At 48.8% G+C, this 27,445-nt stretch overlaps 1 protein-coding gene across 4 annotated transcripts in view; it reads right to left on the bottom strand.

The window, feature by feature from the left end:
* The window catches only part of LOC144768236 (bactericidal permeability-increasing protein-like), a 171,172-nt gene that overhangs the window by 87,300 nt on the left and 56,427 nt on the right, over nt 1-27,445 (bottom strand). Inside the window, exon 1 of one of the 4 annotated variants that reach the window (XM_078651741.1) lies at nt 14,556-14,687. The exons of 1 other annotated variant lie outside the window; for it this stretch is intronic. The gene's annotated coding sequence lies outside the window, so the exon portion shown is untranslated. Of the gene's footprint in view, nt 1-14,555; nt 14,688-27,445 lie in introns of those variants that run through there. 2 more of the 4 variants (XM_078651742.1, XM_078651743.1) reach the window with 2 other exon arrangements.

Here is a 27,445-nt window from a genome sequence, read left to right as displayed (position 1 = left end):
CCTGAGCATCATGGTAGATGCAGTTCAAATCGACAAGCGAGTACACTTGGAAAGTCTTGAGTGTTTCACCAGGTGGGTGCAGATTAGTGCTGGCCATCTCTGGACACGTGTTTCTGAATTATTATTCGTCATCAGCAGAGATTAGGCAAAATTAATCGGGGTTGCTGAGCAGGCTGCCGTATCCTTGGAACGTAGTATCTCTCCCGGCGCGCAGGTGCCTCTCCACGAGCTCGTCAGCCCACAGCGGCTCATGGGAGCCTTTAAGTAAAAAGTCGGTGCGGGAGCACACTGCTTCACCTCCCAGCAGAGTCGCCCCTGAGCATCATGGTAGATGCAGTTCAAATCGACAAGCGAGTACACTTGGAAAGTCTTGAGTGTTTCACCAGGTGGGTGCAGATTAGTGCTGGCCATCTCTGGACACGTGTTTCTGAATTATTATTCGTCATCAGCAGAGATTAGGCAAAATTAATCGGGGTTGCTGAGCAGGCTGCCGTATCCTTGGAACGTAGTATCTCTCCCGGCGCGCAGGTGCCTCTCCACGAGCTCGTCAGCCCACAGCGGCTCATGGGAGCCTTTAAGTAAAAAGTCGGTGCGGGAGCACACTGCTTCACCTCCCAGCAGAGTCGCCCCTGAGCATCATGGTAGATGCAGTTCAAATCGACAAGCGAGTACACTTGGAAAGTCTTGAGTGTTTCACCAGGTGGGTGCAGATTAGTGCTGGCCATCTCTGGACACGTGTTTCTGAATTATTATTCGTCATCAGCAGAGATTAGGCAAAATTAATCGGGGTTGCTGAGCAGGCTGCCGTATCCTTGGAACGTAGTATCTCTCCCGGCGCGCAGGTGCCTCTCCACGAGCTCGTCAGCCCACAGCGGCTCATGGGAGCCTTTAAGTAAAAAGTCGGTGCGGGAGCACACTGCTTCACCTCCCAGCAGAGTCGCCCCTGAGCATCATGGTAGATGCAGTTCAAATCGACAAGCGAGTACACTTGGAAAGTCTTGAGTGTTTCACCAGGTGGGTGCAGATTAGTGCTGGCCATCTCTGGACACGTGTTTCTGAATTATTATTCGTCATCAGCAGAGATTAGGCAAAATTAATCGGGGTTGCTGAGCAGGCTGCCGTATCCTTGGAACGTAGTATCTCTCCCGGCGCGCAGGTGCCTCTCCACGAGCTCGTCAGCCCACAGCGGCTCATGGGAGCCTTTAAGTAAAAAGTCGGTGCGGGAGCACACTGCTTCACCTCCCAGCAGAGTCGCCCCTGAGCATCATGGTAGATGCAGTTCAAATCGACAAGCGAGTACACTTGGAAAGTCTTGAGTGTTTCACCAGGTGGGTGCAGATTAGTGCTGGCCATCTCTGGACACGTGTTTCTGAATTATTATTCGTCATCAGCAGAGATTAGGCAAAATTAATCGGGGTTGCTGAGCAGGCTGCCGTATCCTTGGAACGTAGTATCTCTCCCGGCGCGCAGGTGCCTCTCCACGAGCTCGTCAGCCCACAGCGGCTCATGGGAGCCTTTAAGTAAAAAGTCGGTGCGGGAGCACACTGCTTCACCTCCCAGCAGAGTCGCCCCTGAGCATCATGGTAGATGCAGTTCAAATCGACAAGCGAGTACACTTGGAAAGTCTTGAGTGTTTCACCAGGTGGGTGCAGATTAGTGCTGGCCATCTCTGGACACGTGTTTCTGAATTATTATTCGTCATCAGCAGAGATTAGGCAAAATTAATCGGGGTTGCTGAGCAGGCTGCCGTATCCTTGGAACGTAGTATCTCTCCCGGCGCGCAGGTGCCTCTCCACGAGCTCGTCAGCCCACAGCGGCTCATGGGAGCCTTTAAGTAAAAAGTCGGTGCGGGAGCACACTGCTTCACCTCCCAGCAGAGTCGCCCCTGAGCATCATGGTAGATGCAGTTCAAATCGACAAGCGAGTACACTTGGAAAGTCTTGAGTGTTTCACCAGGTGGGTGCAGATTAGTGCTGGCCATCTCTGGACACGTGTTTCTGAATTATTATTCGTCATCAGCAGAGATTAGGCAAAATTAATCGGGGTTGCTGAGCAGGCTGCCGTATCCTTGGAACGTAGTATCTCTCCCGGCGCGCAGGTGCCTCTCCACGAGCTCGTCAGCCCACAGCGGCTCATGGGAGCCTTTAAGTAAAAAGTCGGTGCGGGAGCACACTGCTTCACCTCCCAGCAGAGTCGCCCCTGAGCATCATGGTAGATGCAGTTCAAATCGACAAGCGAGTACACTTGGAAAGTCTTGAGTGTTTCACCAGGTGGGTGCAGATTAGTGCTGGCCATCTCTGGACACGTGTTTCTGAATTATTATTCGTCATCAGCAGAGATTAGGCAAAATTAATCGGGGTTGCTGAGCAGGCTGCCGTATCCTTGGAACGTAGTATCTCTCCCGGCGCGCAGGTGCCTCTCCACGAGCTCGTCAGCCCACAGCGGCTCATGGGAGCCTTTAAGTAAAAAGTCGGTGCGGGAGCACACTGCTTCACCTCCCAGCAGAGTCGCCCCTGAGCATCATGGTAGATGCAGTTCAAATCGACAAGCGAGTACACTTGGAAAGTCTTGAGTGTTTCACCAGGTGGGTGCAGATTAGTGCTGGCCATCTCTGGACACGTGTTTCTGAATTATTATTCGTCATCAGCAGAGATTAGGCAAAATTAATCGGGGTTGCTGAGCAGGCTGCCGTATCCTTGGAACGTAGTATCTCTCCCGGCGCGCAGGTGCCTCTCCACGAGCTCGTCAGCCCACAGCGGCTCATGGGAGCCTTTAAGTAAAAAGTCGGTGCGGGAGAACACTGCTTCACCTCCCAGCAGAGTCGCCCCTGAGCATCATGGTAGATGCAGTTCAAATCGACAAGCGAGTACACTTGGAAAGTCTTGAGTGTTTCACCAGGTGGGTGCAGATTAGTGCTGGCCATCTCTGGACACGTGTTTCTGAATTATTATTCGTCATCAGCAGAGATTAGGCAAAATTAATCGGGGTTGCTGAGCAGGCTGCCGTATCCTTGGAACGTAGTATCTCTCCCGGCGCGCAGGTGCCTCTCCACGAGCTCGTCAGCCCACAGCGGCTCATGGGAGCCTTTAAGTAAAAAGTCGGTGCGGGAGCACACTGCTTCACCTCCCAGCAGAGTCGCCCCTGAGCATCATGGTAGATGCAGTTCAAATCGACAAGCGAGTACACTTGGAAAGTCTTGAGTGTTTCACCAGGTGGGTGCAGATTAGTGCTGGCCATCTCTGGACACGTGTTTCTGAATTATTATTCGTCATCAGCAGAGATTAGGCAAAATTAATCGGGGTTGCTGAGCAGGCTGCCGTATCCTTGGAACGTAGTATCTCTCCCGGCACGCAGGTGCCTCTCCACGAGCTCGTCAGCCCACAGCGGCTCATGGGAGCCTTTAAGTAAAAAGTCGGTGCGGGAGCACACTGCTTCACCTCCCAGCAGAGTCGCCCCTGAGCATCATGGTAGATGCAGTTCAAATCGACAAGCGAGTACACTTGGAAAGTCTTGAGTGTTTCACCAGGTGGGTGCAGATTAGTGCTGGCCATCTCTGGACACGTGTTTCTGAATTATTATTCGTCATCAGCAGAGATTAGGCAAAATTAATCGGGGTTGCTGAGCAGGCTGCCGTATCCTTGGAACGTAGTATCTCTCCCGGCGCGCAGGTGCCTCTCCACGAGCTCGTCAGCCCACAGCGGCTCATGGGAGCCTTTAAGTAAAAAGTCGGTGCGGGAGCACACTGCTTCACCTCCCAGCAGAGTCGCCCCTGAGCATCATGGTAGATGCAGTTCAAATCGACAAGCGAGTACACTTGGAAAGTCTTGAGTGTTTCACCAGGTGGGTGCAGATTAGTGCTGGCCATCTCTGGACACGTGTTTCTGAATTATTATTCGTCATCAGCAGAGATTAGGCAAAATTAATCGGGGTTGCTGAGCAGGCTGCCGTATCCTTGGAACGTAGTATCTCTCCCGGCGCGCAGGTGCCTCTCCACGAGCTCGTCAGCCCACAGCGGCTCATGGGAGCCTTTAAGTAAAAAGTCGGTGCGGGAGCACACTGCTTCACCTCCCAGCAGAGTCGCCCCTGAGCATCATGGTAGATGCAGTTCAAATCGACAAGCGAGTACACTTGGAAAGTCTTGAGTGTTTCACCAGGTGGGTGCAGATTAGTGCTGGCCATCTCTGGACACGTGTTTCTGAATTATTATTCGTCATCAGCAGAGATTAGGCAAAATTAATCGGGGTTGCTGCGCAGGCTGCCGTATCCTTGGAACGTAGTATCTCTCCCGGCGCGCAGGTGCCTCTCCACGAGCTCGTCAGCCCACTTTACTTAAAGGCTCCCTCGAGCCGCTGTGGGCTGACGAGCTCGTGGAGAGGCACCTGCGCGCCTGGAGAGATACTATGTTCCAAGGATACGGCAGCCTGCTCAGCAACCCCGATTAATTTTGCCTAATCTCTGCTGATGACGAATAATAATTCAGAAACACGTGTCCAGAGATGGCCAGCACTAATCTGCACCCACCTGGTGAAACACTCAAGACTTTTCAAGTGTACTCGCTTGTCGATCTGAACTGCATCTACCATGATGCTCAGGGGCGACTCTGCTGGGAGGTGAAGCAGTGTGCTCCCGCACCGACTCTTTACTTAAAGGCTCCCTCGAGCCGCTGTGGGCTGACGAGCTCGTGGAGAGGCACCTGCGCGCCTGGAGAGATACTATGTTCCAAGGATACGGCAGCCTGCTCAGCAACCCCGATTAATTTTGCCTAATCTCTGCTGATGACGAATAATAATTCAGAAACACGTGTCCAGAGATGGCCAGCACTAATCTGCACCCACCTGGTGAAACACTCAAGACTTTTCAAGTGTACTCGCTTGTCGATCTGAACTGCATCTACCATGATGCTCAGGGGCGACTCTGCTGGGAGGTGAAGCAGTGTGCTCCCGCACCGACTCTTTACTTAAAGGCTCCCTCGAGCCGCTGTGGGCTGACGAGCTCGTGGAGAGGCACCTGCGCGCCTGGAGAGATACTATGTTCCAAGGATACGGCAGCCTGCTCAGCAACCCCGATTAATTTTGCCTAATCTCTGCTGATGACGAATAATAATTCAGAAACACGTGTCCAGAGATGGCCAGCACTAATCTGCACCCACCTGGTGAAACACTCAAGACTTTTCAAGTGTACTCGCTTGTCGATCTGAACTGCATCTACCATGATGCTCAGGGGCGACTCTGCTGGGAGGTGAAGCAGTGTGCTCCCGCACCGACTCTTTACTTAAAGGCTCCCTCGAGCCGCTGTGGGCTGACGAGCTCGTGGAGAGGCACCTGCGCGCCTGGAGAGATACTATGTTCCAAGGATACGGCAGCCTGCTCAGCAACCCCGATTAATTTTGCCTAATCTCTGCTGATGACGAATAATAATTCAGAAACACGTGTCCAGAGATGGCCAGCACTAATCTGCACCCACCTGGTGAAACACTCAAGACTTTTCAAGTGTACTCGCTTGTCGATCTGAACTGCATCTACCATGATGCTCAGGGGCGACTCTGCTGGGAGGTGAAGCAGTGTGCTCCCGCACCGACTCTTTACTTAAAGGCTCCCTCGAGCCGCTGTGGGCTGACGAGCTCGTGGAGAGGCACCTGCGCGCCTGGAGAGATACTATGTTCCAAGGATACGGCAGCCTGCTCAGCAACCCCGATTAATTTTGCCTAATCTCTGCTGATGACGAATAATAATTCAGAAACACGTGTCCAGAGATGGCCAGCACTAATCTGCACCCACCTGGTGAAACACTCAAGACTTTTCAAGTGTACTCGCTTGTCGATCTGAACTGCATCTACCATGATGCTCAGGGGCGACTCTGCTGGGAGGTGAAGCAGTGTGCTCCCGCACCGACTCTTTATTATATTAGTATGGATATACTAATAGGGCTGCAACCATGTCAGGGATTTAGCGAGCACACACCAAGGGTCAGCCATTATTTGCCAAAGACCCATATGGATATAGGGGTATATGTTTTGGGGTACTGAGGTATATGTTTTGGGGTGTTTGGGTATTTTAAGGGTTCAGATATAGTTTTGGGTTATGGGGTACAGGGGTGGGTTTAGGGATAGGTATGGGTTTTGGGGTACAGGGGTATTTTTAGGGTTCAGGGCTGGGTTAGGGTTTTGGGGTATAGGGGTATTTTTAGGGTTCAGGGGTAGGTTTGGGTTTTGGGGTACAGGGGTATTTTAAGGCTTCAGGGCTAGGTTTGGGATTTGGGGTACAGGGGCATATTTAGGGTTCAGGGCTAGGTTTGGGTTTTGGGGTACAGGGGTATTTTAGGGTTCAGGGGTAGGTTTGGGTTTTGGGGTACAGGGTATATTTATAGGGTTAAGATGGGTTAGTGTTTAAGGGTGTTGGGGTATTTTAAGGAGTAAGGGTGGGTTATGATTATGGGGTGCAGGGGTATTTAAAGGGAGCAGGGTGGAATTAGCACACAATATGAGACATGGCATGAAGGGCGGAACATACCACACGCCCCCAGCATTTGTCAAGCCCCCAGCACACGCCCACAGCACAACGCAGACACGCCCACAAGGGACTACTTTGCTGGCACGGTTCTTTTACCTTTTAAATGTATATGTTGGGCGTCTGCATAGCCTATTTCCTTCTGCTGCAACTGCCCTTTCCAACGCTGTATTGGGTGTTGTGATTGGTGCTGTGGTTCCTGAGATTACCCGCCTCAAAGGTTTGGGCTCTCTCTTTATTATATTAGTATGGATATACTAATAGGGCTGCAACCATGTCAGGGATTTAGCGAGCACACACCAAGGGTCAGCCATTATTTGCCAAAGACCCATATGGATATAGGGGTATATGTTTTGGGGTACTGAGGTATATGTTTTGGGGTGTTTGGGTATTTTAAGGGTTCAGATATAGTTTTGGGTTATGGGGTACAGGGGTGGGTTTAGGGATAGGTATGGGTTTTGGGGTACAGGGGTATTTTTAGGGTTCAGGGCTGGGTTAGGGTTTTGGGGTATAGGGGTATTTTTAGGGTTCAGGGGTAGGTTTGGGTTTTGGGGTACAGGGGTATTTTAAGGCTTCAGGGCTAGGTTTGGGATTTGGGGTACAGGGGCATATTTAGGGTTCAGGGCTAGGTTTGGGTTTTGGGGTACAGGGGTATTTTAGGGTTCAGGGGTAGGTTTGGGTTTTGGGGTACAGGGTTATTGTTAGGGTTCAGGGCTAGGTTTGGGTTTTGGGGTACAGGGGTATTTTTAGGGGTCAGGGGTAGGTTTGGGTTTTGGGGTACAGGGTATATTTATAGGGTTAAGATGGGTTAGTGTTTAAGGGTGTTGGGGTATTTTAAGGAGTAAGGGTGGGTTATGATTATGGGGTGCAGGGGTATTTAAAGGGAGCAGGGTGGAATTAGCACACGATATGAGACATGGCATGAAGGGCGGAACGTACCATACGCCCCCAGCATTTGTCAAGCACCCAGCACACGCCCACAGCACAACGCAGACACGCCCACAAGGGACTACTTTGCTGGCACGGTTCTTTTACCTTTTAAATGTATATGTTGGGCGTCTGCATAGCCTATGTCCTTCTGCTGCAACTGCCCTTTCCAACGCTGTATTGGGTGTTGTGATTGGTGTTGTGGTTCCTGAGATTACCCGCCTCAAAGGTTTGGGCTCTCTCTTTATTATATTAGTATGGATATACTAACAGGGCTGCAACCATGTCAGGGATTTAGCGAGCACACACCAAGGGTCAGCCATCATTTGCCAAAGACCCATACCATGACGTCCTGTCAGGGCACCCCACTGTCCAATTACTGCCACACGTGAATGTAATGCTCATCTTCATACTTTTAAACACCAGTGGTGATAACTTGTCACTCAACGTCAAATGTATGATGTTGTAACATCACACACAGGTACAATCGAAAAATGAAAATGTCACACAAGCAAGGGAAAAATTGTAGCGCTGAAGGAGCGACAAACACACACTGGTGTAAAGCCACCCTGCCAAGTGCTATACATCTTGGGTTGAGCTAATGTGCCCATATCATCACAAAGACTGAAGAGTTTCATGCAGTTCCAGCTGTGTAAACAAAGCTGGATGTCTTACATGTATTTCCCTCTCCCCATCTAGCAGTGGTGTCACGCTTCATTGCAAACAGAGGCGTGATACATCGTGGCTGCTCGTACTCATGCCTTACATCATGTCCTGTTTATGACACGATTCTGTGCATTTAGCCTGATGCTAAACTTACATTGGACAGCGACCGTGAGGTCTTAGCGCCTCCTTATGGCAATTAATAAGTGATCGTTGTTTCAAAATGGCCCATCCCCACAAGTGTGGTTCTTTTTAGCAACCACCAAGGAATGGGACAGTCATTAGAGGAAATAACTATGGAAGGATTGAGCGTCTGCCTTATTATCAAGGAGATTGTCTGCTTTCTGAGAGGCATAGCCAGTGGAGTCAGTTGGCAAATGGCACTGCCAGATCACCATATGTAAAGGCCCTGCAACGTAACAAAAGATGTTGTGTGGGCAAGCGGGACCTCCAATTGACTAGCAACTGATAGCCACAACCCACCTCAAACTTCACCATCTTCTAGGCAACACTCAATCAGGATTCATAAAGAAACCCAGCACCAAAACAGCACTCATCATGACCACCGATGACACTCAAGTCATCCTGGAACGAGGAGAAATTGTAGCCCTCGTCCTGCTCCACCTCTTCGCGACCTTGGACACTCTCTTCAGAAGACTCCACGAGATTGGCTTACAATAATTCACTTTCAAATGGATCTGTTTCTTCCTCACAGGAAGAAGCCAAAGGGTCAGGTCACCACCTTTCACATCAGATCCCAAGAAACTAATATGCAAAGTACCACATGCATCATCCCTCAGGTCCATCCTTTTCAACAAATACATGCCACCACTCGCCAACATCATTCGATCACAAAACAGCAAAATCATCTCTTTGCCTTTGACATCGAACTCATCCTCTCCCTGACGGACAAGACAATAACCTCCAGGACAGGGCCGGCTCTAGGGTGGTGCGACTGGTGAAATCGCACTGAGTGCTGACTTCAGGTGGGGGTGCTTGTTTGGTTTTAAAAGCACCTGCTGCCTCATTCCTGGCCTCCAGTAATTTTTAGCCAACACTAAAAATGTAACAATACCTCTGGTGATTAATGTTCTTCCTAGAGAGAGAGCGGAGGTTTGTCTCGTGGAAGTTTTTACTCATGGTAAGGTAGCACAGAGGGTTAATATGCTTGCTGTATAGAACGTCTACCATGCAGATCACAAAGTGCATATAATATGAAGAGGTCAGTGGGTTACTGCTTTTGTCAGAGAGATCCTATTGTTATTTGCAGTGTATAAGTTTAAAACCTAACATAGAACAGTGAGCTGTTAACTGTCATCAAAGAGCTGCATAAAAACTGCACAATATAGATTAGTGTTATGATTTTTTTCCCCAGCCTTTCATTATCCTAATGTTGCAAACATGGTTAATTTGGATAGAATAGAACTCAGTTCTGATTATTAAAGAAGACCCCCAACCATGGTGTTATGTTTCAAATTCAGAGTTTGTGCTTCTCCAGACCAAGCACTCTTAAACCATACAGTCTAGCAGTACGGATGCCATCTGACTCCTACACCTTGTAGTCCCCTGTTTTATGTAACATTTCCTATACACTGATTTACACATGAATGATTGATTGTCTCTGTATGATGTAAAGTACTCTGACACTCTACATTGATATGAGTGGCGGTGGCACTATAAAACGAATTAAATGCATCTGAAAGAGAGTGGTTATGGAGACTTGAGGGGCACTGTTAAAGGGTGGTAGTGAGGGAATTCGTGGCAGAGGAGGTCATTGGGGGCGCCAACAAACACTGTCACACCGGGCGATGCCAGCTTTAAAGCCGACCCTGTTACAGAACCAACTTCAGCACTTAGATGGCAATGGTAGCAGACTAGATACGAATCAACTGCCTGAAGCACAACTCCGACAAGACAGAAGGGTCTTCGGCAACATGACCTCTTCATGGGAATCCATCTGGTGGCTGTCAGAGCTAGGACCAAAGCCCACACCCACAGACCATGCAAGAAATCGAAGGGATCATCCTAGACGACGAGCTCAACATGACAGCTCAAGTCAATGCAGTACATACCTCCTACGTCTGCATCCTATCCATGCTGCAAAAGATCTTCAAATGGTTACCTCAGCACACCATACGGACCATCACGCAAGCACTCATCACCAGCAGGCTGGACTACAGCAACACTCTCTACACCAGAATCTCCAAACCACTCCTACACAGACGCAAGACCAATCAGAACACCACCCCAAGACTTGTACTCAACCTCCGACGCAGCACCCACATCACACCACACCTCAGAAAGTTTTACTGGCTCCCCATTCACAAATGCAGCCAATTCAAACTTTTCATGCAACATACAGAGCCCTACACAACACGGGACCAGAATACATGAACATCCGCATACACTTTTACCAATCCGCCAGACAACTATGCTCTGCTTCACTCGCACACATTCCCCACATCCCACCGAAAACATGGAAGGACCTCCCTCAACACATGAGGTAGCCTTGAGTGTGCATAAGATCCCTGAAGAGCATTGGGTAGTGGTTTGTGGAAACACATGCCTACCATGGGGCAGGACAGAGGTTTGGGACAAAACAAGGTACACTCCCATGACAGACATTTTTGATTGCTAAGTTTGTTCTGACACCTGAAAAGTACCAACAAAGGTTCAGGGAAAGTCAGAATCTCCCCAACCAGTCCAGGGTAGATTTTTGTATTACTTCAGGTTTAAGACATTATTCAGCACAAAGTGGTCATGAATGTAACTGTTCATAATCTGTCACTTATGCCAGTACCTTAATGCTGTATTGATTATTTATGTTTCTTGACTGTTAACTACCTTAATGCTGTATTGTTATTTATGCTTCTTGACTGTTAACCACCTTAATGTTGTATTGTTATTTATGCTTCTGGACTGTGTACTACCTTAATGCTGAATTGGTATTTATGTTTTCTGACTGTTAACTACTTTAATGCTGTATTGTTTTACACTTATTGGTCGGCTGTTACCACCCACACAAATCCTCACATGTATCTAAAGTAAACTTCTTTGTATAACATGTAAAGTGCTGACCTGGGGATCTCCAATATTGGAGACCTCTATGAAGATGGTACTCCTTACCCTTTCAAGACCTTATGGAAAGATATGAAATACCCAGACAAGACTTTCTCTTACACGCGGCATTGACGGCAGCCATTCGTAAAAATTGGAAGAAAGGGATGGAAGAACCGCCGACCTTTCTCCCCTGTCAATATGTGGTCTCTTCAGTGGGGAAGGTCAAGGCGGTTACCTGTCCGTATAGGCGAATTACGCAGGGGTTCAGAACTCCTTTAGAGGGGCTGCGCATTAAATGGGAAGCGGAGCTGGGGACACCTATAGAGGAAAAGCCGTGGGAGATGTTGATGGAGCGAGCAAGGAAATGCTCTAGAAATGCGAGATTTCAACTAATACAGTTTTATGTGTTCCATCGAGCGTATCTCACACCTCACAAAATTAACGATTTTTTCGGAGCCCGTACAGCCTGCCCACGGTGCAAATTAGAAAATGCTGCATTTGTTCACATGTTCTGGGAATGTCCATTGTTACACAGGTTTTGGGGGGAGGTCACGACCAGACTAAATGAGGTGACAGATAGGGATATTCCACAGACCCCGGGTTTCTACCTGCTACACTGATTTCCCCACACTGCCCGTAATAGGATTACCAGTAAATTTATAGATTTAGGATTAGTCCTAGCTAAAAGAGAGATTACTAGCCATTGGAAGGCCGTCACTGCACCTAATGCTTCACGATGGCTGCGAGAATTTATAAAGTGGGCTGACTGTGAGGGGATTTTCAGACAAAAAATGGCTCAGAGAACCAATAATGACAAATTGTTGGATGTGGCTAAGGCATTGGTAGCGATGGGGGACTTGCTCAAGAGCCCGACTGATGAAGATGACTGACCCTCTGAAGGAGGGGACCCCTACTTCTGACATGGAAAATTACCTCTGTTGAGTAGGAGGTTTGGATGTTGGGTAGTGAGACTGATATGAGAGCACCCCCCTAAGTGGAAGCATACTTTCTGACACAGTGATTCCGATTGGTTGGTAGGAATGAATGGGGCGCGACATAGGGGGTACGGGGTAGAGCGACATGTCTGACGGGGAGGGGGGTGGCCAGGGCTTGTGGGGGGATGAGGGAAGGGGGGGGGAGTTGATATTTAGTTAACTCATTGGATGGTGGGGTGAACCGGACTATGATCAAGCCTGGAGCAGCAAAGTTTCGACAACCTGGATAGAATAGGAGGTCGCAACATCCTAGTAATGTCGGCTAGGCGGACAACTTCAAGAATGTAGGAGGCGATGAGGACCTCGACGAGGTAGAACTGATTATGATTGTGGCATATTATTTGTCCAAGATGTTAAGGACTGTAATCCTACGTGCACCATGTAATATGAGTGTTGATGCTGATGCATATGTGGTAAATGAATAAAATCTGTTTACAAAAAAAATAACATGTAAAGTGATCTGATACCTTCAGGTCTAGCTAGCGCTACATGAAACTCTAAAATTAAAATTAAAATAAATAAGAGCCTCTTTCTCATCACTTCTTGAGTTCTGCATGAAGCTGAAGACCTGGTTCTTTGTATAAGCATCTTGGGGACCACACACCTGCCCAAGAGTCTGGATACTCGGTCGGGTGATTAGTGTGCTATACAAATCAATAACAGAACTGTCACTATTGGCCCGTCCCCATTACTAGTAGCATGTTGCCCTCCAACACATATAGTTTACTATTCGGGGCACTCACAGACTTCATAAAGCAGTGTAGCCTAGCAGTAACTGAAAAGTCATGGACAGACCTGCAAGTGACTATGATTCACAGTACTAACAGAGTGTTCTGCAATGCCTGACCCTTCAACCTGACAAGTAGGCTCCTTCGACACCAAGGTGCCTGTTGGTCCATCCACCCACACTGAACGAGCAATGAAAGCAAGGCGTGCCACCAAACCTTTGACAGTGTTTGCCACTCTATCTGAATGCACCAGTGAAACAGCACAGCCAGACTGTTGTCTGCTTCTTATCCATCATCCCAGAGAAATAGCTCCTTTTACACCACTTATGAATTATTAAGCATACCAATGCCTGCAGCCTAACTAGTTATATCATCTACAGTGTGCTAAAAATGAGACGTTAACAGCACTCTAAATCACTGTAACGTTTAGCGCACTTTCCCTTTGAAAACATAAAACTCAATGGTCAGATGTATGAAAATTCCATTCACAAAAAGTGGTTGCAAATTATGCACTAACTGGAATTTGAGAACCGACCTATGTGCTAATAGGTTGGTTTGCAAAATTCCAATTCGGAGTGAGTCGCAACCCGACCTACGTCGTTACTATTCATGAGGTAGTTTGCAAATAGCGACTCGCTGCAATTGGTGTCCATCACAGGGATATTTGGCCTGCTGGGGTCAGCAAAACCAAGCAAACATTAAAGGGGATCCGTTCCCTTTTGCAAGTGTTTTACTAGGGTATCAGTAACTTTTCAATGTTTTGCTACCAGATTTGGGTCTCAAAATATGGCCACATTGCTTTGCGAATTTCAATTTCGACAGAACGACGTAAACACGTCCCCTCCAAAAAATGATTTGTTATGTATTTCTAAACCCATTTTGCAATTCAGTAACCACTTAACGAATCGTAAAATTGGTTTACTACAAAACAAAAGGCCATTTTGCATTTGCAAACCATGTGAATTTGTAAATCGGAGGCTTTGCAACCGCAAAATGTTTGTACATCTGACCTCTTGTTCTGTTAAGTCTTACTCCCAAAGAAACTCCACCCAACATTATTTGTAAGTGGTGCCATCATGCACATTATTACATATGCTTGTAAGTATATGCTAATGCAACACTGCCCACACTCCGCTGGGATTCACTCACATGCCAATAGACCCGATTGAAGCGGGAGACTCACAATTTTTGAAACAAAAAATGGCTTAATTCTGGCTGTCTTCCGCCTTAAATTGCCTCTACTTCAATAGTAGGCAATGAGGGAAAATACATTCTTCTGACCATTTTTTTAAAATCTCCCTCTTTCCTCTTCTAAAATGTATGGAATCATCACCGTTACTCCTTGGCCTTATAGATTAGTAAGAATATGTTATATATGCTGAACGTGACACACTTTCAGCAAGTTCAGAGTTTCTAAACCTACAACTCGTGTAAAAAGAAAAACTACAAGGCCCAGAAAGCAACATGCTGTTTCAAATTACATAAAAGGGTGGTGAGGGGCAGGGGCTCATGTGTGAACTTTAACACATTAACACTGCTTAGTTTTACTTGCTGTAAAATGGCACCACACACAAGGCAATTACATCACACACCTAAACACATTGAAAACAATAACAAGTCATATATTAGCAATATCAAAATCTAGGTGCTTTTGTAAATGAAAAAAATAGTAGCACCTTTCGTAACTGTTTGCAAGGATATTGACAGTACCGTACACAGGTCCAAAAGAACTGCTGGTGCTCAGCAGCACAGGGCGACTGGCACAAAGTACCGACAGGAGTCTTGATAATGTATTTCAGTGCCACCAGTTCAATCCAGAGCTTGCAAGTGAAGTATGTTCCTGACTGGTGGAGCTTTAGGGCTAGGAGGCCTTGAAGGATGTGTTGCTAGGCAACACGTTTGCAAGGCCTTTAGCTGATGGGACAAATTGAAACAGTGCGAGTTTCAACTGCCCCTAGGAAGAGAGGTGTGCTGTAACTGCTTTTCGTATTTTTTTTTTTTGTATTTCGAGTCTTTATTAAATATTTAACAATAGTAAGCAAGCAATGATCAATAACGACTTCTCTGCACAAAAATACAAAATGCCAAAAACACAATATGAAATATAAGCATGAATAACACAAAAAAGAAAGTAAAACAGCGTTATTTTCCTACGAAAATGTCCTGCTTATACTCTGTTCCTGGTGCTGTCTCTAGAGGCGTAACAATGGCCCCCACAGTCCTCGCGGTGCAGTGGGGAGGGGTTGCGGCACTGTGCACGGGTGGTGGGGCCCCTGGCGTTAAAACTCCTGGCTGAGTCCAGAGCACGCCCCCCTCCTATCTGTCAACTGTGCAGGGAGGCCCTCTCAAGTGTTATGCCACTGTAGTGTTGGGGCCCTAGGCCCACATGGTGGAAGGAATGAGACACAGGACACCAGTTAGGGGATCGTAGATCTGGCCACGAGCACGTGCGCTCGGGTCTTTTATTAACAGCGTCACCTGACCCAGTGACGTCTGTGGTGGGTGGGTGTTTAGTGTAGGGTTACACATGGAACAACTAGACTGTGTCCTAGCAGGACACTACATTCCTCCCAAACTTTAATGAAAGGAAAAACGAATGTCCAACCTGCAAGAAAACAGAACAATATCATTTGATAGCCCCAACAGATCTTCTTCAGGCGATCAGCTGGGAGAATGTTGAAAGTTCCAGGACTACAAAGTCAGTCAGATGAGCTTCACCTCGGCGGTGTACTTCAGATCATCCTTGTCTTGCTGTGTTGACGCTTATATACAGTGTTCATCACTTGGAGCATTGGGAGCAGAATGGGTGTGACCCTTGAGGGGTCTCGCAGGTGTTCCTAGTCCAGTGGATGACAACGCTTGTTGGTTGTAGGAGACGACTATGGCACGAGAGGTCTTTCTTTGGATTTGCTGATCTTGATGCCTTCACATCTCCGTCTGGCCAAGTAACTTCCGACTTGCCTTCCTTGCCAGACTCCTCTCTCACTGGAGCCTCGAAGACAGGCCTCTCCTGCTTGGACTCTTCTCTCACTAGAGACGCTGGGAGGACCCTCTTGCTGGACACGATGGGACCGGGTGGGCCGTGCGGGCTTCGCATGAGCCGCGCAAAGGCGTCGCTGCCGAACTGCCAACGGACTCACCGCCAAGTCTCTCATGATGTCCTCGGGGGTGTTGCTGTCATCCGCCAGGATGGTCGTGCCGTTAGGACATGGGTTCAGTGTCTTCTTCAGACCGTTTCTCGGTGCCAGGTGTTTACCTGGGGCCTTCATGCTTCCTGTTGCCTGTCGTGGAGCTGCCGCTGCTGCACCTCTCCCATCCGGATTCCTCTCTCACAGGACATGCGGCCGAGGCCCTTGTCGCCTGGACTGCCACATGATCGCGTGGGCTGTGCGGGTCGCTGCGGAACTTCGGACATGGCCACAGTCGAGTCTTGTGTAGTCCACAAGGATGGATTGTCTAGTGCTCGGGTATGCTCTGCTTCGGCAAGCTTCAGGTTCACGGGGCACCCATGCAGTTCTTCAGTGGTTGGTCTCCTCGAATGCAGGTTGTAGGGATTACTGGGATCCACACGGATGTTGCGATGTTCCTTGGCCAGCACTGATGTCCCTGTGTGCTGACTGTTGCGATGCTCTTTGGACAGCACCGATGTTCCTGTGTGCTGTGGTTCTCTCTCCTCCTCTGTGGAGCGATGTTGTGTTACTCCATTCTTCCTCTTCGTTCACTTCCTCGACGCGGTCCGGTCTTCTTTCTTGCTTACTCATGCTAACCAGGCTTCTCCATGTAGCGGGCCCTCTACATGTCGTCCCCTTGGTCTTGTCCACGTGGTAGGACACTGTCTTCACTTGGCTTGGTGACTAGACCTGTCGTCGTATCTTCCTGTCCCTTCTTCCTTTTCTTTATGGCGTCGCGCCCTTCCTTTCCATGTTCCTTTTTGCGACGTGGTCTGGTCCTCTTGCTGTCGTTGGCCTTCCCGACCAGTCTTCCCCAGGCGGCGTGCACTCCACCTGTTTCGTTCTGGTTTGGGCATAGCTCTCCGGCATGGTGTTCTTCTCTTCTCTGACTGGACCAGTTGTCGCGATCTTCTCTGTTGTTGCTTTTATTTCCTTGGTGACCAGACTGGGTGGTCGGTTTTCATCTTGGGCATGAGTTGTCATGCTGTGCTATTTTCTTTGTGGTCGCTATTCACCGTCACGGTGTTTTGGCGTTGGCGCGCTTTGTCTGCGCGTAGGAGGGTTGCGTCACCGCTCCTGGTGCAACTCTGGTGCATGCTGCCATGCGTGCTGACGATGGTGCTCCGGTTGCTGCGAGACATCGCTGTCTCTGTTGGGGACCTTTGTGTGCTGTCCCGTGGCGTTGGCGTGTCGCTGTGCAGCGTCACTCTGGCGCTCTTGATTCCTGGCGCTCCTGGCACGTTCCGGCGCAGTGCTGCGCGGTCCTGGCGTGCGGGTGTGGAGTTCTTGCACTCTTGTCGCGTTCTTGCGCTTTGTGGTACGGTTCCGTGCTTCTGGCGCGTTCCTGCGCAGTCTCCCTTTTGCCCTCAGGAGGTTGCGTATTGACGTGGAGTCGTTTGAGCGTGGCAGTGTTGCTGCACTTGGTTTGCTCAGTTTCTCATCGCGGGCTTGCACTGGTGCTGTCTGGTGCGTGGAGTTCTTTCACTCCTTGCGTGTTGCTGCGCAGTGCTGTGCTGTTGTGTGGAGTTCCTTCTGATTTCGGGGTGGCGGCAGCACCACTGGCAGACGTGGATGTGGCTTTGCGCCACTTGTTGAGATGGCACTTGCTTTGACCAATGCTTGTTTCCGTCTTGCCGGGAGTCCTTCGGCTTATGGAGCTGCACTCTGCGGGCACTGTGTTGCTGCGGGCTTGTTGTAGGTTGCAGTCTGTAGGTGGTTGGCCCAAAGCTTGTTTGCTGCTCCCTCCTGTGCTCTTCTTACAGCCGGCCACTAGATGGCAGTAGACACCGATTTGGCAGCAGCCTGCCTTGTGGCTCTTGTCTTCCCTGTGCTGTGGGCTCTACTGTCTGTCCCTCACCGGCTTCACACAGGGGGGGGAGGGGGGGGCTGGAGCTGCTGGTAGCTGGCCCCAGGGGCTTGGACGCCACTTCTTTGCTGGTAAGTTTGCACAGGCGCATGCTCCCAGTCCTGCGCTGCTGTGTTTGCTCGGGGGGGGGCGCAAATGTTCTGATTCTTGCCGGGTGCACCGGCACTTTCATTTGATGTCCCTGTGGGGGCACATTTGAACTCGGCGGCTCCTGGCCGCATACAGGCTCTGCAGACCTCTCTACCCTCTCCGCTCGCGGCAGCCTCCGGCAGTCCTCGCGCGGGCGGGGGGGGGGGTGTGCGTTGATGCTTCCTCAGGCGGGTGAGCTCCGCGTTGTTTTCTGTTCTCTTCTGGACAGGGTGCGCTCGAGGCAGGCCGCGGGTGAGCTCCGCCGGCTCTGCAGTGTCTGTCCTTTGCTGGGGTGCCACCGGCAGGCCGCGGGTGGGCTCTGCTGGCGCTGCTGAGTCTTCCTTTGGAGGGGGGCGCTACCGGCGGGCCGCGGGTGGGCTCTGCTGGCTCAGATCACGTGCGAGGGGGGTCGGGAGGCGGGTAGCCACTCCGCTCCCTCCCCCTTGTTGTTCTCCTCGATGGCGGGTCCGGTCGCTCCTTCTCACGCCGCCTCCATTCTCTGTGCCCCGCCGCTTCCACTCACACACGCGGCGGGGGCAGGGGACGACTCGGGCAGGCCGCGGGTGGGCTCCGCTGGTCTTGCCTTATTCAGAGTTTATTTTCGGCCGCGTTGCACGCAGGCCATGCGGGTAGGCACCGCAGTTGTGCAGTATAAGAGGGGGGTCGCTCCTGGCATTCGTGGCCCCCTCCGCTCACCTTCGGCCGGCGGGCCTGATGCTCTGTCGCGGTCGTGGCGGGTGGGCTCCGCCCGGCCGGTACACCTCTCCGGTGGGGTCACTGCTTCGCGGCCGTCGCAGGTGGGCACTGGGTGGTCCGCTCGGCACCGGTGGTGCTGGATGGTGGCGGCCGACGCGGGTAGGCTCCGGTCGGCTCGTCCTTCAAGGCTGGTGCGGTGGGCCTCACGGTCGCTGCAGGCTGTGGGGCTCCGACGTGCCCACCGGCTTGTCGGCGCTTTGCGCCCTGCTACAGGGGGTGCCCTGCAGGCGGGCAGCTCTCTCCCCCTTTTTCCAGGATGTTTGGCAGTGGCACGCGTGGGCTTCACTACCGACCTCGTCGCCAATGTAGTGTTGGGGCCCTAGGCCCACATGGTGGAAGGAATGAGACACAGGACACCAGTTAGGGGATCGTAGATCTGGCCACGAGCACGTGCGCTCGGGTCTTTTATTAACAGCGTCACCTGACCCAGTGACGTCTGTGGTGGGTGGGTGTTTAGTGTAGGGTTACACATGGAACAACTAGACTGTGTCCCAGCAGGACACTACAGCCACTAGCTGCCTGAGTCTAAGGGTCAAAAGTGCAATGCCAGGGGTCGCAGGGGGGTAAACCAGGGGTCGCATCTGCGACCCCTGGCGACCCCTAAATGACGTCCTTGGTGTTTCATGTTGAGATGGTGGATGTTTGCAGCGGCAGAAAATCTCTGTGTTAAACTTCACAACCTGTAATCTGGGTGGGTCTGGAAATTTCCTTTATTTGGTTTATCACACGATTTTTCCCTTCTAAAATATTAGCTTTGGGTACGCCTATGCAGGTGATTTTGTTTTACACTGTTCATGTTACAATTGGCCTGGCTCACTCCGGGTGTTACGGCTTCTCCCCCGCTCCAGTCAGGAAACCCTTTCAAACATCCACTGATCTCAATGGCAATCCCACAAACACACCTACCCATGGGGGCTGAAGACTGCGTCTTTGGGGCTGAAGACTGTGTCTTGACGGCGGATTTGCAACACAGCTCTCCTCTTAATTGGATGAGTTAAAACAGTTGTTTGTCTCTTTCACTGGAGACGGCAAGCAATTGGGCCAAAAAAATGCAGATCTGAAGGTCGAACAGACTGGAAATGGACACACGCGCAATTGGAAAGAACAAGCTCACCAAGGGGCCACTCGGCCTCTACACAGAGAAAGGCACCCAGGGCTTTAAGTGGGGGCGGATCCCATCAGGTCTGAGCATGAGCAATATTTAACAAGCATTGGCAAAGCCAATGGGTCTCACCTGTGCAAGAGCTATTGGCTTTTTGGCAATGTGTTTAAGCCATTATGTGCACCATTGTGGCTACTGTTCTGTATGGTTAAAAGTTAGTGGCATGGGGTAGGGTGGACTGCGGTAGAGTGGAGTGGGGTAGATTGAAGTGAGATAGATAGGAGTGGGGTAGTTTGAGGTTGGGTATATTGGATTGGTGGGGGGTAGATTCTGGATCGGCTCCTCCACGTGGGCGGAGGTGCATCACCCCACTTCTTTCTCACAGTGCGAGAAGCAGAAACATAAAATGGTATTATGAATACCATTTTATGTTTCTGCTTCTCGCACTGCGAGAAAGCAGAAGGCAGGGTTTGGTTGGGGGTAGGCGGGTGGGCGTTCCTGCTCCAGACGGGGGAGGAGTGACTTGCCCACGGTTGTGGGCACTGACTGTTTGGTCGGCCCCAGGCCAAGGTAAGTTATTTCTTTTATTAACCCCCCCCACCCACCTTCCTGCAGGGCCCCCTACCTGTGAGTCATGCGTGCCACGACTGGGTAAGTTAGAGTGGAGTAGACTGGATGGAGTTCACTACATAGGTGGGGTGTAGATTGGGATGGGGTACATTGGGTTAGGGTGGTGTAGATTGGAGTGCAGTAGATTGGGGTAGATTGGAGTGGATTGGATGGGGTAAATTGGAGTAGGGTAGTTTGGGTGGAGTGGGTAGGCTAGATTGGAGTGGGGTGGGGTGGATTGGGGTGGAGTGGGTCAGATTGGACTGGAGTGGGGTAGATTGGGTGCTAGACTGTGGTAAATTGGGGTACAATGGAGTGGGGGTTATTCAGTGGACTGGAGTAGGTAGATTGGAGTGGGGTAGACTGGGGTAGAGTAGGACGGAGCAAGATAGATTGGGGAAGAGTGGAGTGGATTGTGGTAGATAGGGGTAGAGCGGAGTGGTGTGATTGGGTGGATTGGCTTGAGATAAATTGCAGGAGAGTGGAGTGGGGTGGAGTCGAGAATGGAGTAGAATGAGATAGATTAGGGAAGAGTGGAGTGGAGTAATTTAGACTGGAATGTGATAGATTGGGTGGATTAGAGTAGGATAGATTGGAATGGAGTGGGGTATATTGAAGAGGGATGATTGGAGTGGGGTAGATGGGGTAAATTGGAGTGGCTTAGATTGGGGTGGGTTAGACTGGAGAGGAGCAGATTGGAGTACGGTATATTAGGGTGGAGTGGGGTAGAGTGGAGTAGAGTGGAGTGGAATGGAGTAGATTGGGGTGGATTGCATTAGATTGGAGTGGGGTAGATTTGAGTAAAGTGTGGTAGATTGAAGTGGAGCGTGGTAGATTGGAGTGTGGTAGATCGAAATCTGACTTTCGATACTCAAATGACTTAATCCTACTTTTCAGAAGTTCAAAAAACAAATTCCTGCACCTGTTCCTTAAACTGTACCAGGATTAGCAGTTGTGGACCATCTTAAGTACAACTATCTTTCCTCTCCTGCTACCTGCCCCCCACTTTATCTCACTCTCTTACTTCCCACAGCTCTCCAATTTTGTTCTACCCCCTTTTTTCACTTCCCATTTACTAAAGTATATCTTCCTCCCGCCCTCTAAATCATCAACTGTTACTATTCTGCCTCCCCTCACCTCTTGATTCTTGACTATCACTCTCATGACTCATTTGCCGCTCCTGCCCCACTTACATCTACTTAATTGTCCCTTTCATGTTCACAGCATTCGACTCTACGCTTCATTTCTCATTTTGACATTCTATATACTGTTTCGCTGCTATTACTTTACCCTTAAATTGTAATTTCCTGACATCTATCACACCTTAGTCGTGATAACGTTTTTGTTAAACACTTCTTCCGTCACAACTGAATGTACATTTACCATACTACATATTAGTGGTCTGTAAGAGATGCTATGTGTCGCCGTACTGTTTCTACATACAGCAGGCTAGCATCTCTCTGGTAGAGTAGCTCTTTATGTTTAAAATTGATATGACGTGTACAGTCCTTGGCATTCAAATAGCATTGTATGCAGACAACACACAACTTATTGTTACAATTAGTGAGAGGAACATCAAGCTGCAAAACAGCTTTGAATATTGCCTTACTTAAGAAGCCAAATGGCCCCAAGCGGATAATATTCTCTTCAGTAAGGCCACCGTGTCATGGACTCTGGCATCAGAGCCGGATAGCGTATATATGTTACCGAAGCTTAAGTTGGCAGGAAGAAACCTGCTTCATCCACTTCAAAACAATCAGAATAACCTTTGCTTATATCCCCTGGACACCTGTAAAACCATGGTCCTTGAATTTATCCCCTCCAGGTTGAATTACGGTAATGTTCGGCTGCTGGTGACTCTGAATTCCTGAAGCATCCTGTCCAGAATGTCCAGAACTTGGACACTAGACTTATCTAGAAAATGCTTAGACATCAGTCAGTATCCTCTGCCTTGGACATTTTATGTTGGGTGCCTTTATGTAAGAGATTTCAATTTAAAGCACTTACTCTCACATCGTAAGCTTCCACGTGCGGAAGGCCTAAATACTTGCCAAAAATGTTAAGCTGGTATACTCCCACCAGGGCTCTTTAATTCCCCAAACAAAGACTTCTTGCTGCACAGAGATTTCAAAGATACCGGATCGAAAGTTGTTCCTTTCAAATACAAGGCTTACGAGCTCTAGATTACTCTTCTTCCACCTCATATTTACTTCATTTCTTCAGAGCCCTCTAAAATTTGGCATTTCTCAAGTTAGAAGCTGACATTAGGTTTTCATGCTGCCACCATGGATGTCAATTTGGGGTCAAACAAAGCAAACACAAGGAGATGATGGACGGAGCACTGAAACTTTTCAGACACTCACCCCTAGTCACATATCTGGCTTGAATCCATCACCGTTCTTTAGCTCACTTCGCCACCCCAGTTCCGACCCAGCTATATGCAAATCAGTCTTGAGCCTATGCCTCATGGGGATGTATGACGTTACAACGCATACTTTTACAACGCCTACCTTTACATCGTAAGTTTTACAACGCATACCATTACAACGCATAATGCTTTTGGGCGCTGGATAGTGAATAGTTTAATTTACTATTCCAACTCCAGTCCCGGTGGATAGTAGGGAAGGTGTTGGATAGTACATTAAACCTATTCCCTATCCTAGAGCGCCCCCCAGCGCTATGCGTTGTAATGGTTTGCGTTGTAACAGTTTCGTTGTAATGGTAGTTCGTTGTAAAAGTTTCGTTGTAAAGGCTGTATACCGCCTCATGGGATAAGGCCCTGCCCAAACTGCCCAGCCAGGTCTTTCCTGGACCCGAAACAAGCATCCTGGGACCGGTTTTGTGGTAACACCCCTCATCAGCAAGCTAGTTGAATCCAGAGGCAAAGTGAGCTAGGGGCCCATGTCTGGGCATGACATGCCAACTTAGGGCAAACAATGCAAACACAAGGTGATGGTGGACGGAGCGCAGAAACTTTTCAGACACTCACCATCAGTCACAGATCTGGGTTGAATCCATCATCATTCTTATGCTTTGGGGTTGCAGGGGTTGCAACTGCAACCACTAAGTCACCCGTTGTGATCACTACCCCCTTACTTGCAACCCCTGGCAGGAAATCACTCAGCTAGTGTGAGCAGCGCTAGATTACACTGCTGAAGAAAGCTCTATGTGACTGAATCATGATTGCAGATTGCCTGCAAGCTGGCTGGGCCCACCGGCTTGGGCCTGTGCAGAACACCTCCTCACCTCTTGCTATGGTGACCCCGTGCCGGACGGTGCACAGTCCTAGACTTTTAAATTTTTGTGTATGTAACTTCTGTTCTGCGTGCCTGGGCCTCGCCTTACTCACTTGCAAGGTGGTAAATCCAGTAGTATGCGAAAGCGCTGCTACCTATGACGAATCTGGCAAGATTTATTGATCAGCCTCTGACAGGTCTCTCTCTTGGAGTAGGACTTGTGTAATGAGTTGTCTTTCAGACTCCAGTGAGTGACCAACAGTGGCCAAGTTATAGCCGGGTATGTAACCTCTCTAATTACATAGGGCCTCCATCTTTTCGGGTTATATGATATGCTAAATGATCAGTTAGAAAGCAATTTTCCAAAGGTTTAACTAGTGTGTTTCAATACATTGAAAATCAAGGAAATTCCAGCTTTAATATCCTACATTTGAAGAGACATTTCACATTTGAAATTTGCTGCGCCTCAAAACAAATACAATGCAATGGACATGAAAAAGTTCACTCACACCATTGTTTGATGCACACAATAGAATATAAAGATTCATTATTCACGTAATGCTTTTTTCCTAACCAAGAATGAAGGTTGTCAATAGCATGTTGCGACAGCCTTTCACGTTTTCCCAGAACCGTAGAGTGTGACACCCTCTTCGTCATTGTGGTAAATGAAGATGCAGGGCAGTTGGTAGTAAGGTGAAACAGGATAAGGTTTATTCTTAAGATAGGAGTCTAAGGTTACTGGTAAAGAAGGAAGGAAGCCCCACCGAGATCAGCTTCCTTGTTTCTGAGCCCACGCCTTCAAGTGACACTCTCTCAAACCATGCACACGCCGGCATTCTAATTACATCACAGACACTCTGGCTGAGCAGCAGCGGACATCAGGGGCGTAACACAAGCCCCCGCAGACCACGCATTGCGGGGGGGCCCCGCGCTCCTGGGGGCCCCGGCCGGGCCCCTCCTCACGTCACTCACTCAGCAGAGCAGTACAAATTACAATACAATACGCTGGCCTGTAGGCTGGCAGTAGTGAGTCTCTTAAATGGTGCGCAGCGCTGCCGGCCTCGGGGGCTCGGCCGGCAGGGGGCCGGGGCCGGGGCCCCTGCGAGTATTTGAGATGGTGCGGGCAGGACTGGGAGCGGGCGGGGCCCCGGCCGGCCGCCGGGCCCCCCCCCTGGGAAACTGGCTTGAGTGGATGCCGTGGAGTCTTGTAAATGGTGCGGCCGCCCGGGGCCACCCCCTCTACTAGTGACAGTCAGTCAGTCTAGTCAGTGTCAGTGACACTGTTCGAAATCATGGTGCGTGCGGTGCGGGGCCCCGGCCGGCCGGCTGGGCCCGAGTCTTCGATGGCCTTGGCTGCTGGGCAGGGGGCTGGGGTCCTGCGGGGCCCCGGCCCGAGAGCAAGTCCGAAATGGTGGGGGGGGGCCTGGCCCTGCCATGGCCCCCAGTCACCTGACCCTGTGAGTGAGTGTCGGACTGGACGGAATCACGGAAAGTGAAAGAATGAAAGGTGTGGTATTCCATGACTTGATGTCATATGGAATCTTTCTAAGTCATTTGGAATACTCTGTGTAACTTAGAATGTTTTCCCTTGATATTATTACTGTTACTGTATTGCTGATGCTGTGAGGACTTCTCCTGCTACCTGTGGTTGTTAAGCTGTTCTTCATATGAATAAATCCACTTGGACCTACTTCCTGTGTAGTCTGAATTACTACATAATTACTGGCGACGTTGGGAGCAGTGGATTTCTGAAGACAGCGTTCACCTGTTTTCTTCATTTTAAATGCAAAGGACATTAAAGGAAAGTTCTTCCTTTTCAGCGCTAAGAAGCTCCTTCACGCATTTTTCAGCCATAAAGGACTTATTGGGCAGTACTTCTCAAACGTAAGTGAGCCTCTTTCAGACGGTGAACCTTTTTTCAGACTGTTACTACGCTACGCCTCCTCTATCCTCACCCAATTTCTGGCTTTCATTACTGATCACCCAATGTCTGGCTTTCATTACTGATACTCGACCGCATTTATCGAGCGGTTTTCACTCTTAAAATCCGAAGTTTTGTCTACTTGCACGCTTTTCTCTGGCTTGTTTATTTTCAAAAGTATACTCAAGAACTCAACTTGAGCCTCGAGCGTCCCTGAGTTCGTTTGCTTCACCGACCATTTGCGCTGCATTCTGGGATACCAGCGTCACCATGCACGTCATCGCGCACAATTAGACGCTCACGGCGGCCATTTTGGTGCAGTTTGAAGCAAAAGCTTCGTGTTTTCTTGAATTTAAAGTGTAAATTGGAAATTGTTTTCACGAATCTTCAAAACGCTTTGCTGCAACTCTCCACGGTGATTTGCACACCCTCTTGAAACACTTTCCTGCAAATCTCCACGGTGATTTGCACACCTTTTAAAAAAAAAAAATTAAAAAAAAGAAGTATAAAAACTTTTCTGTTTCTACATTCATTTACTTAATTATTTATACTGCTTTAATAGTATTCTATTGTATCTTGTTATTGATTGTTATTGCCAAGATGTCTAATATTGCAGCACCACCCCATTTTCTTCAAGTTGCAGGTGATCCTCCTATAGAATGGGACCTTTGGTTTCCTATGTTTATTGCATATGTGGATGTCTTAGAAAAAGAGGATTGCTCTGCAAAAAGGAAACTTGCTCTTTTAAGGCATTGTCTCGGTGGTGCAGGAATAAAGGAATTTGATAATCTACCACCTTTGGAGGATGCTGGTGACTTAGATGTATTTAATAAAGCTTCTAAACAGATGAAGATTCGGTTTGGTAGAAGGATAAACACTGTGATGGAAAGGTTTAAATTCTATTCTCGTGAACAGAAATCTGATGAAACAATCGAAGATTATGTCGCAGCGTTACGTTCACTTGCTTGCACCTGTTCCTTCGAAACCATATTATATGAGCAAGTCCTCAGGGATCAAATCATGATGAGGACGAAAAGTAAAAAGATCCAAGAAAGACTCTGGTTAGGGACTGAGACTACATTAGCTGCAGTAGTAAATATAGCCAAAGGTATAGAACATTCTGAAATATTTGTTTCTGAAATTAGAGGGAAAAATCAGAAAACACATGTTCCTGAAGTTGAAGTAGCTATTGTTAAAAATCAAACCAGTTATCCCACTTCGAGTGCTTTCAACACTAAACCCAGCTTCAAAAAAGAATATGCAAGAAATGCGAATGACAATAGGAGTTTTGTTAAGAGAGGTATGATATTATGCTATAGATGTGGTTGTTCCAACCATGTTGGCAATTACAAGGGTTGTCCTGCTTGGGACAAAGTGTGCATCAAATGCAAGAAAAAAGGGCATTTTGGTAATGTGTGTAAGTCTAGTCAAAAAATTTATTACATTTCACCTGAAGAAGAAGAAGTTCTTAATAGCTTGAATTGCATTCTTTCTGTTGATGAGAGTTTTCAAAAGAGTTTTCCTTCTTGTACAATTTTTGTGGATGACAAACCTATTGAGATTTTTGTTGCGTGGTACACCATTATTGGTAAGAATATTTTCGAACAATTGTGGCATCAGAGGGAATTATTGAGTCCAGACATATATCCTGGTGGGTACACGGGACAAAAGATTGCTCTAGAGGGTTTTTTTTGGGCCAAGTTATCTTTTAAGAACTGGGACATCAGAGCAAAAGTTTATGTAGCTACCAAGGGTGTGTCCATTCTTGGTTGGCCT

Source organism: Lissotriton helveticus, chromosome 7, assembly GCF_964261635.1.
Source record: "Lissotriton helveticus chromosome 7, aLisHel1.1, whole genome shotgun sequence".
NCBI classification, from domain to species: Eukaryota; Metazoa; Chordata; class Amphibia; order Caudata; family Salamandridae; genus Lissotriton; species Lissotriton helveticus.
Note: the sequence above shows the minus strand (reverse complement) of the source record. Positions and strands in the feature narration are given on the sequence as shown.